The sequence below is a fragment of the Schistocerca nitens genome, chromosome 1, assembly GCF_023898315.1.
Source record: "Schistocerca nitens isolate TAMUIC-IGC-003100 chromosome 1, iqSchNite1.1, whole genome shotgun sequence".
Taxonomy (NCBI): domain Eukaryota; kingdom Metazoa; phylum Arthropoda; class Insecta; order Orthoptera; family Acrididae; genus Schistocerca; species Schistocerca nitens.
This window is the reverse complement of record NC_064614.1, coordinates 1,184,946,460-1,184,958,149: the sequence shown is the minus strand read 5'-3', so window position 1 is coordinate 1,184,958,149 and position 11,690 is coordinate 1,184,946,460. Positions and strand designations below refer to the sequence as shown.

The window sequence follows — 11,690 nt, the reverse complement described above, 5'->3', positions numbered from 1 at the left end:
AGTTCTGTATCGTAGCAAGCTACTACTGACCGCTGCTCGTGCTGCTAAGCCCGCAGGACAGGACAGGTAGTTTAAATTGTGGAAAGGGGCCAAAATAAGCGGCTGTCAGTTACACTCGAGCACATATAACTTTATTTATTTGACCAAACATTCCAGTACAAATTCTTGAACTTAGTTATCGGTTGAATACGCCACACTATCTTATGCCACTTAAATTTAAAAAAAGGCTAAAAGCCATTAACTCAAAAATTTAAAGACAGCTGAAGGCCTATGATTTAAAACTCAAGATAAAATTAAATAAAAAGCGCAAGGCAGAATTAGGCTGAAGGCCCCAAACAGTCTGATGCTAGAAAGACACAGATCCTCAACTTAGAAACGGCCGAAGGCCCCATGACTTAAAACTCAAGGTAAAATAAATTTAAGCAACAAAGCCTTATCGTAAATTAGGCTGAAGGCCCCAAACAATCTAACACTTAACAAGCAAGGAAACTTAATTTTAAAACGGCTGAAGACCCATGACGTAAAAAACCACTAAAACGATTCAACTTTAATTGAAAACCATGGGCTATGAGCCATACAAATACACACAACAGGAAATAAGAAAAGGCAGTACAGCTAACGGCGCTCAGAAGTTTCGGAGGTCGGCCAGCACTTGAAATATTAACGTTCACTTAGGTGAGACAGGCAGTCGGCCCAACCATTCTCGATCCGACGACAACCCAACCAACAGACGGTCAACGGACCCACCGACAAGGTCCCTTGCGCTCCACTCGACCAGCACACAACCGGGAGTTCATTGCAAAACGTAAAAGGCATGGACGCCCATAACGAAGCATACATGAAGCTGTCAAACTACACACCGTGCTGGACAGCGACAACACGGTGAGGAAAGAACACTGCCTGAATTTACGTCAACGGCCGGGGCAGGTAACCGGAACTTTAACGGCCACAAGGCAGAAAATTCCGCTGGTGCACTTCAATTGCAAATAACCAAATATAGTTAGGCTTCACCAGACGGTGGCTAAACCTTCGCCAACACGAACACACACGTTGTTGCTCGCGGAAATGTCCCCAACAGCTAACGACGAGAACCATATTGCACAGTGTGAACAGTCTTGACTTGCTGGTAAATTAAATCCAAACCCAACTTTCGTGTCCAGGGTCGATGAGCCAGGGACCTCGTAGCAATGGGAATGATCCACTCACTCCGACACTGCGTAGAGACCGCCAGCGGGCCAGGCCAAACAATGCCCCGCGGAGATTTCCTCGCTGCTCCACACCAACCGACCGACTCCTCGCACACCAGCACGGAGACAGCACTAAAATAACTGAGCAGTCGACATCACAAGGTACACACAATTTCACGAAGACCAGGACGAAGAACGCAACCAAAACTAAAAGCAGTGATCGAGTAATGATACGGCCGAACCACGAGTTGAAACACACACCGCCAACCCATAAGCGATCGACGAGCAAATACACGTCGTCCTTAAGATGACCAACCGACGATCAACGAAGACCGTCCCCAGTTCAAGTCATGTCTGCCGGCGACGGTCGGGCGAGTCATGGCTATTCAAGCCTTCGCTATTGCTCCAACTCGACCGATTTCCACCGCGTCCAAACTGCCAGGTCCAAACTGCACTGCAGGAGCGTTCCAACTCACTGGCAGATCCGAACTAACTCCGAACACACGACAACTGGGAAGTAATAGCAGTCAGCAAAGATAATACGCCAGGGCTTACATCTATTGTAAGTAGGCTGTTTAGGTTTTTTTTATTGGTAACGCCACCTCTGTATAAAAATCACTGGCTGTGCTGTGTGCAGTCTGTGTCTAGTTTGCATTGTTGTCTGCCATTGTAGTGTTGGGCAGCGGCAGCTGGATGTGAACAGCGCGTAGCGTTGCGCAGTTGGAGGTGAGCCGCCAGCAGTGGTGGATGTGGGGAGAGAGATGGCAGAGTTTTGTAATTTGTCATGAACTGCTATATATATTATGACTATTAAGGTAAATACATTGTTTGTTCTCTATTAATATCTTTCATTTGCTAACTATCCCTATCAGTAGTTAGTGCCTTCCGTAGTTTGAATCTTTTATTTAGCTGGCAGTAGTGGCGCTCGCTGTATTGCAGTAGTTCGAGTAATGAAGATTTTTGTGAGGTAAGTGATTTGTGAAAGGTATAGTTTAATGTTACTCAGGGCCATTCCTTTGCAGGGATCTTTGATAGTCAGATTGCGTTGCACTAAAAATATTGTGTGTCAGTTTAAGCACAGTCATGTATAAATTGTTAATAGGGGACGTTTCATATGTCGACCCTTAGCCTAGGATACCTCACTGGAATCTTCTGATTTTTTCTTGTAGTTTGTGTAATTAGTATAGCTTTTCTTTATTGCTAGCGCGTAATTGTAGAGAAAATCTCCTTTGTAGTTGCAGTCTTGCTACGCGCTGTTCACATCCAGCTGCCGCTGCCCAACACTACAATGGCAGACAACAATGCAAACTAGACACAGACTGCACACAGCACAGCCAGTGATTTTTATACAGTGGCGTTACCAATAAAAAAAACGTAAACAGCCTACTTACATAATAAGCGCCGCTGCTACCGCTCACAGGCAGGCAAGGCGGCAACTCAGTGACCCCAGTAATTGAAATTAACATAACGAGATGGTAGTACAGAAAAAACAGGATTTCAAATGAGATATGGCACAAACACGAGCCACACATGGCTCACAGGTGAGTGGGATATCATGCAAAGCACACTGATTTTGCGCGAATCTCGTGCTTGTTGAATGTGTACATGTGGGTTCTGTAGGCCACAAATTCGAACATTGTTTTTGTTTGCTTTCCCATTATGGTGGAAAGACGCTTCATCATTGAATGTGATGCGGTACGCAGTACTGCTATCTGTGGTGTCACCGCCAGACACCACACTTGCTAGGTGGTAGCCTTTAAATCGGCCGCGGTCCGTTAGTATACGTCGGACTCGCGTGTCGCCACTATCAGTGATTGCAGACCGAGCGCCGCCACACGGCAGGTCTTGAGACACTTCCTAGCATTCGCCCAGTTGTACAGCCGACTTTGCTAACGATGGTTCACTGACAAAATACGCTCTCCATTGCCGAGACGATAGTTAGCATAGCCTTCAGCTACGTCATTTGCTACGACCTAGCAAGGCGCCATTATCAGTTGATATTGTAAATAATGTACAGACAAGAGCTACGTTCAACATTAATGGATTAAAGTTAAGTATTCCACCATCTGCGTCCGTTTTTCTAAGTTCTAATTTCCTTGTCCTGTTCCAGACCTCACGCCAGCCTGCGTGAGCTAAAACGCGTGCCTTTCGGCTTCCTCTAACATTAGTGGGTTGGCTCTCCTGCCAATCCACAACACTATCATTGTCAGTGCCACACGGAAGCTCGTCAGAAAATGCTATACATTTGCGTTTGTCGATATGACGTAGAACCTGTAGCATCTGCAGCTTCTACGGTGCCGGCCGCGGTGGCCGTGCGGTTCTGGCGCTGCAGTCCGGAAACGCGGGGCTGCTACGGTCGCAGGTTCGAATCCTGCCTCGGGCATGGGTGTGTGTGATGTCCTTAGGTTAGTTAGGTTTAAGTAGTTCAAATTCTAGGGGACTTATGACCTAAGATGTTGAGTCCCATAGTAATAAGAGCCATTTGAACCATTTGCGCTTCTACGGTTTCGTAACCAAGCGATGTCTCGAAACACGCTAAATCGTTTCGGAAGGCTGTTCTAATTCTCTACAAACTGATTTTGTAGGTCTACGTTGGAAAGCGGTTTGAATTCGTGCGACAGTTTTCTCGAAAGCACGACGGGGACCTTTACATGCACATCCTGTGTCTACAAACTACCGATATCATCTGCGAATGTTGCATCTACTAGAAGGATCAGTTTGGTAATGCAACCTAAAACGTCTCTGTATTGTAATCACGGAACTAGATTTCGCAAACAAAAAATGATCTCTGGTGCGGAGTAGACATTTTGTAACATGTGACTGCAACAAAGCAAACCGAAGGCAATTGACATCTGGAGGCAATGATCAGAAACGAGACAATTTCGATAACCATGCTGTGGTGCAAAGATCGATATTTTTGACGACATTATACTTCGTAATACGTACATTCTTTTCCAAACATTCTGTACTTTAACGATCACTGAACGATGGTGTGCACGAGAGGGCATTGGAGAGCAACATCAGCAGCAACAGCAGCAGCGAAACGGGAACGTACGCCTGACGGCACCAGAAGCAGCAGCAGCAGCGGGGTTTCTCATTAACATGAGCCACCGAGGAACAAAACACTCGCGCGGCAGCTGCGCCGCCATTGGTGATTACCTGCCGCGGCGCAGCGCCGCCCCAGCCCCTGTGACGTGCAGCACCGAAACAGCCAGCTGCCCACGTGGAACACATTGCTCTGCTATTTTTTTTTTTTTTTTGTCGCTTAACTAGCACGGCAACCGATTTACCACCGCGCCTTCGGCTGCTAAAACTAGATCGCTTAACTAGCGCGATAACGACTACCACTGCGCGTTCCGCTGCTAAAACTAGAAGTTAAAAATACTCTGGATGCTGTAGGGTGACTGCTGAATAAAAGTGCAGGGGCGGACAGAATTATTCGGATCTATGAATATGCAGCTTTCAATGTTGAATTAATCAACACAGAAGATGGAATCATTTAGTACTAGCTATGTTACCAGGGTTGCCCGGTATGTACTTATTTCAATCTTCTATTAAACCATCCCCCTCCGCTTTCTTTTAATGATGGGGGCTTCAACGGCATTGGGCACCTCGTGCTTGGTTTGGACACACTCGACTGTTTTTCTCAGGCGCGGTGCCGAGATGTAAACAGATGGTTTATACAGGGTGTTTCAAAAATGACCAGTATATTTGAAACGGCAATAAAAACGAAACGAGCAGCGATAGAAATACACCGTTTGTTACAATATGCTTGGGACAACAGTACATTTTCAGGCGGACAAACTTTCGAAATTACAGTAGTTACAATTTTCAACAACAGATGGCGCTGCAAGTGATGTGAAAGATATAGAAGACAACGAAGTCTGTGGGTGCGCCATTCTGTACGTCGTCTTTTTGCTGTAAGCGTGTGCTGTTCACAACGTGCAATTGTGCTGTGGACAACATGGTTTATTCCTTAGAACAGAGGATTTTTCTGGTGTTGGAATTCCACCGCCTAGAACACAGTGTTGTTGCAACAAGACGAAGTTTTCAACGGAGGTTTAATGTAACCAAAGGACCGAAAAGCGATACAATAAAGGATCTGTTTGAAAAATTTCAACGGACTGGGGACGTGACGGATGAACGTGCTGGAAAGGTAGGGCGACCGCGTACGGCAACCACAGAGGGCAACGCGCAGCTAGTGCAGCAGGTGATCCAACAGCGGCCTCGGGTTTCCGTTCGCCATGTTGCAGCTGCGGTCCAAATGACGCCAACGTCCACGTATCGTCTCATGGGCCAGAGTTTACACCTCTATCCATACAAAATTCAAACGCGGCAACCCCTCAGCGCCGCTACCATTGCTGCACGAGAGACATTCGCTAACGATATAGTGCACAGGATTGATGACGGCGATATGCATGTGGGCAGCATTTGGTTTACTGACGAAGCTTATTTTTACCTGGACGGCTTCGTCAATAAACAGAACTGGCGCATATGGGGAACCGAAAAGCCCCATGTTGCAGTCCAATCGTCCCTGCATCCTCAAAAAGTACTGGTCTGGGCCGCCATTTCTTCCAAAGGAATCATTGGCCCATTTTTCAGATCCGAAACGATTACTGCATCACGCTATCTGGACATTCTTCGTGAATTTGTGGCGGTACAAACTGCCTTAGACGACACTGCGAACACCTCGTGGTTTATGCAAGATGGTGCCCGGCCACATCGCACGGCCGACGTCTTTAATTTCCTGAATCAATATTTCGATGATCGTGTGATTGCTTTGGGCTATCCGAAACATACAGGAGGCGGCGTGGATTGGCCTCCCTATTCGCCAGACATGAACCCCTGTGACTTCTTTCTGTGGGGACACTTGAAAGACCAGGTGTACCGCCAGAATCCAGAAACAATTGAACAGCTGAAGCAGTACATCTCATCTGCATGTGAAGCCATTCCGCCAGACACGTTGTCAAAGGTTTCGGGTAATTTCATTCAGAGACTACGCCATATTATTGCTACGCATGGTGGATATGTGGAAAATATCGTACTATAGAGTTTCCCAGACCGCAGCGCCATCTGTTGTTGACAATTGTAACTACTGTAATTTCGAAAGTTTGTCTGCCTGAAAATGTACTATTGTCCCAAGCATATTGCAACAAACGGTGTATTTCTATCGCTGCTCGTTTAGTTTTTATTACCGTTTCAAATATACCGGTCATTTTTGAAACACCCTGTAGTTATTCCTTATTTTGTCGGATCATCGCACCGTTGCGTTCTGTTTATTGTGTTACCAGTGAAATCTTGTAAGACCGAAAGCATATAATGTGCATTATCTTTTTTAAACCTTGTGGTTAAGGGATTTATCTTTGCGAGACATTCTGGCCGCGCGTTGTTAGGTGTGGTCGGCCTTGCACGGAGCAGAGTTCCTTGATACTGAGCGCTTTTTTTATTAAAAGAAAAAGATAAAAAGACCGCAGCGCCAAATAATAAATTTGTTTCTCGACTCACTGATTTCTAAGGTTAGTGAGCCGTGCGCGGCTCGTGTTCCCGCCATCAGGTATTTTACACCCTGTTTTAACGCACTTCCACCTCAATACGTTAATTTGAATTACTACTGTCACTGAGTTGCTGCTTTGCCTGACCGTGAGCGACGTTAGCACCGCGTATTGATATAGCCCCTCTCGAGTACCTTTGCTCGACTGCTGTTACACCCCGGTCGTTATCTGTCATAAACCAGTGCGTTGGGAGTTCGTGCTGTGAGTTCGGGTCTGCCTGTCAGTCGGAACGTGCCTGGAGCGCAGTCCGGACCTGCCAATCGGGGAGTTGCAATGCTGCACTACGGTAGTCAGGTTGGAGCAGTGAGGTCTGTGTCGACATGGGTAGCCCGACCATTGCCGCCACGCATCAATTGAGCCGGGCCACGGTCTTGGTGGATTGTCGGTCGGTCGTCAAACCGGACGACGCGTTTTGGCTCGCCGATCGTTCATGAGTCGGCTGTGTGTGTGTGTGCATCCACTCTCGTTTTGTCCTGGTGCGTGCTTAGTTACTGTTGGGTATCGTTCAAGTCTTCGTGCGAGTGTTTGTCAGGTTGTGTGTGTAGTTGGCGTCATTTCCTTGACAAGTTATCTTAAGTGTTGTCGGCGTACTCCCTCTGACAGGTCGGTCGTCTCATCGGGCGACGTGTAACTGGTTCTCAGAGGGCTTCTGGGCCCCTTCAAATACCATCTTGTGGAACTTGGGTCGGCCCTTTCCTGGTGCAGAGATGTCGATTAGCCAGCGGGCGTGTTTCCTCTACATGTTTGGGTCCGAGCCAGTATCTCCGCCGTCGTGTGTCTGGAGTGTGAGACGCACCAGCAGTGCAGTCGCGACGGACCAGCAGTCGCGACGGACCAGCAGGCGGTCGGTCGTTTGTTGCGGACCAGGGAAGTTATACCCGCGCGGTGCAGTAGGCTGGGGCCGTTGGCAACCCCTGCGCAGTGTCGGAGTGTGGAGCTGTCCGATCGTTACGAGCTTCGTGGTTCACCGACCCAGGACGTCAAAGTTGAGTAGTGGTTTCAACTACCCAAGCCATGTCCATTCATGTTGTGGTGGTTCGTTTCGGTGATTTGCTGTTGGGGAGGTTTTCCTGTGAGCAACACCGAGTGTTTCTACTGCTGAAATTTAGCCTCCATGCGATGCAGTTAACTATTTTGGTTGACTACAATTCTAGTGTACCAGCGGAATTTTCTGCCTTGTGGGCGTTAGTGTTCCGGTTACCTGCCTTCGCCACTAACGTAATTTCAGGCAGCGTCCTTTCCTCGCCGGTTGTCGCTGTCCAAACATAGTCTGTAATTTTCACAGTTAATACATACTCCATTGTGGATTATCACGTTTGTAACCTTTCCTGTTTGAGTTCTCATATACTGATTGATGGGAAGCGCGTCGTTGTGTCGGTTCGGTCGGCCCGTGGCTTTCCCCTGGTTGGGTTCCGAAGGATCAAGTGTAGTTAGGCTCACCATCTGTCTCGCCTAAGTGAACGAGGACAGACCGACCTCCCTGGAGCCATCTGAGTGCCACTGGTGTTTGATTATCTGTTTTTACCTGCTTAATATTTAAGGCTTATGGCTATTTTTTCTTTTTTAAAAAAATTTTGCAAAGTTAATTCTTTAATTTGTCTTTCAAGCTTAAACATTGCGTCCTTCTGCCTTTAAAAGATTATTTTTTTCTTGTTCATTAGGTAAGATTTCTTGTTTGGAGGTCTTCAGCCGTAAAGAGTTGCATTTGGTAAAGGTCCGGCTATGTGCTGCTTTGGCTGTATAAGTTATTAAATTACAATAAATTACAATTAGAAGGCGAAACTGACCTCGACCTATTTGGCCCTTTCCACAGTCCAATTACCTGTTCTGTCCAGCAGGTTTAGCGGGCGTGTCAGTTAGCTACAACGCTGCAATTTGTTTATCGCTGGAAATATAGAAGCGGAGCCTAATCCTGATATTTCACACTTGTTATTCTTTTAATTCTAAAATTAAGGTCGTACATTCATGGTAGTTTAAAAACAGAGTCATCCCAGTGGGGCAAGTTTGTAATTTTCATATCAAACGTTATTGAAAATTACATTTGACTTATTTATACCTACTAATTCTCTCCCACGCTGTGTCCTTCGTTAAGATATATACGGTCTGTGGTTTAAATGGTAATAATGTTTGGCCCTAATCTGACATTAGTGGATTCCAGTTTTATAGCATTGTCTACAAGGGGTTATAATTTGATAAAAGGCCCTTTTTTTATTTTATAATTGTTGCTGGCATCCTAACTGTTGTTGTCTTTGTGATTTAGCTGGTCATATTTTTTTCTTGCCGTTTAATGTATTTGTTACTTACGTGAAAAATTGTATCTATTAGTATACACAATATTTGTTTGGAAATGGTTACAAAATTTGTCAATGATGAATGATGTGGACTTAAAGCCGTGGCCCAGTCCTTTCACGTATTTGATTTTGGTTAAGCCGCACTCTAGAAGGTTAGATTTCACTAATCAGGATGGTTTCCTTAGGTATGGTGAGGTGGAAATCGGGAAAGAGGAACTGGCAGGTGATCCGTTCTCTTATTAAAGTTAGTTTGTCGGGGTTGATTGTTAGGTACGATAGGCTGCACCACGACGAGGAATGGTTAAAAAAAGTTGAGGTATATTTGGGAAGACGGAAGGCTCGGAGTGAGAATAAGGTCGTGTCATTGGCTTACTGGAACAAGTGCACTGCGGTACGTAGCTTTGACCTGTCAGTTCTATAAAGATAGTGTCGTAAGGGGATAGGAAGGATTACTGGGACCCTTCTGCGGACATATGGAAGACGCGAAATTGAGTATAATTAAGAACAACGTAAGGCGTAGTTATGAACAGTGTACCCAACGCTGTGAGCTCACATATATATATAGGGGTGCGAGTCTCTGCCCATTGAGCGCGTTTCGCTGCCTCCCTGCTTGCCCTCCATTGACGATACACACGTCGACGAGGCATAGTGCTTCAATGCTGTTGCAGATAGAGCTCACAGCGGAATGATTCCGCTGGCGTGCACTGCCCGCTTATATAGTGAGCGAACGACCTTGGTTACGTAACGGAGATGACAAGGGACTTAGACTCTCCGTAAGCACCTCTCACCCCGCTGCTGCCCGTCCCCCTCCCCCCCCCCCCCCCTTCGCACCGCCATGCCAGTATCTTCACCAATGCGCCAGTACTGTGATTCTGTGCTTTAACACAAACAAAGACGCTCGGATCAGTATCTTCAACCCTCCGGAATACTGAGGCACCGATGTACGTGAAGCATCTGTACTTCTCCATCGCTGTGAAAGTTTCTTCAAATGTCTTTTGGCAAGATCAGCTGCCCGATGGAGGATCAATGTGTGGGTGATGGATCAATGAAACACCTGCACTAAGTGTGTCTCTCCAATTTTAAGTAGTCCGTTGTAAACTGCAAGGTAGAGAGGGAAGAGGTTTCCAAGTCCCGTAATCTTGAAACGAAACATTCTCCGTTGTTCTCTGCCATAACTGATCGTCATCAAGAGCCGTTCACTTATTTTCTGCATGTATTCCTGTTTCTGCCTCAAGCACAACCTGAATTATTCCTTGATGTCTCTCATCCTGCCCTTCTCAGCGTTTTCCACATATTTCTTTGCCGCAGATTCTGCGGAGAGCTTCATTTCCTATCAGTCCACCTATGTTTCAACATGCCAACGACCTTGCCGCAGTGGTAACACCGGTTCCCGTCAGATCACCGAAGTTAAGCGCTGTCGGGCTGGGCTAGCACTTGGATGGGTGACCATCCGGTCTGCCGAGTACTGTTGACAATCGGGGTGAACTCAGCCCTAGTGTGGCAAACTGAGGAGCTACTTGATTGAGATGTAGCGGCTCCGGTCTCGGAAACTGACATATGGGCGGGAGAGCTGTGTGCTGACCACATGCCCCTCCATGTCCGCATCCAGTGACGCCTGTGGGCTGAGGATGACACGGTGGCCAGTCGGTACCTTTGGGCCTTCATGGCCTGTGCGGGAGGAGTTAAGTTTTATTTTTCAATATCCTCCTGTACCGCCACATCTCAAATGCTTCGATTCTCTTGTTTTCCGGTTTTTCCACAGTCCGTGACTGACTGCCACATAGTTCTGTGCTCCAAACATACACCTCAGAAATTTCTCGCTCAAATTAATGCCTATGTTTAATACTTGGCCAATAACACATTTCCTCAGCAATCTCGCAGAGCGGTGCAACAGCGGTAGTGTTGGAGCGTGCAGTGGTCGCCCAGACTACGACGCGCCTATAGTATGTTCCAGCGTCACAGACAACAAACTAAGACCTATGTTTTATACTAGTAGAAATGCCAGTTCTTCATGTGCTAGTCTGCGTTTTATCCTTCTTGCTTCATCCATCACGTGTAATTTTTCTTCCAAGGTAGTAGAATTCCATCACTTAGTTTACTTAATGGTCCAAAATTCTGATTTAATTGCTACTCTCATTTTGCTACTGCTCATCACTTTTGTGGAATCCAGGTGCTGAGAAGCTTGGCTCCTAAACAATAAAGATTCTAAGTTCCAAAAGGGGATTAAAAAAAGTTCGTGGATCATCGACTGTATAATTGATATCTTTAAAATCCAACTGTCTATGGCAAGCGTAAGAGCAGTGAAAACTAAACAAACACAATCTGGACCACAATTGTTTACTTACTGACAAACAGTTTCAATTTGCACTGCAGATCATTTTCATTTCTGTCGCCGCACTGTGAAGTTTGTCAACGTTCTGTGAAACTAACATAGCACTTGAATGAAATGGCTTATCTCAATGAGAAACCTCGCGCGTGCTTACTCAGTGGAAAGGGTCGATCAACATGGAACTCATACATACATACCATAGAAAAAGAAGCACGAACTTCGTGGTGGCAGCAAAGGACTCGCATCGGCCCAGTATTTAATTCGTGTGCCATTTAAAAGCTACACATACATGAATTTCAAGAGACGAAATCTCGCGCATCGCCAAACACGC

The 11,690-nt window shown here is 46.3% G+C and overlaps 1 pseudogene; it reads left to right on the top strand.

The window, feature by feature from the left end:
- Positions 1 to 10,386: 10,386 nt before the first annotated feature.
- LOC126211011 (5S ribosomal RNA) lies at positions 10,387 to 10,504 on the top strand (annotated as a pseudogene).
- The last annotated feature ends 1,186 nt before the right edge of the window (positions 10,505 to 11,690 follow it).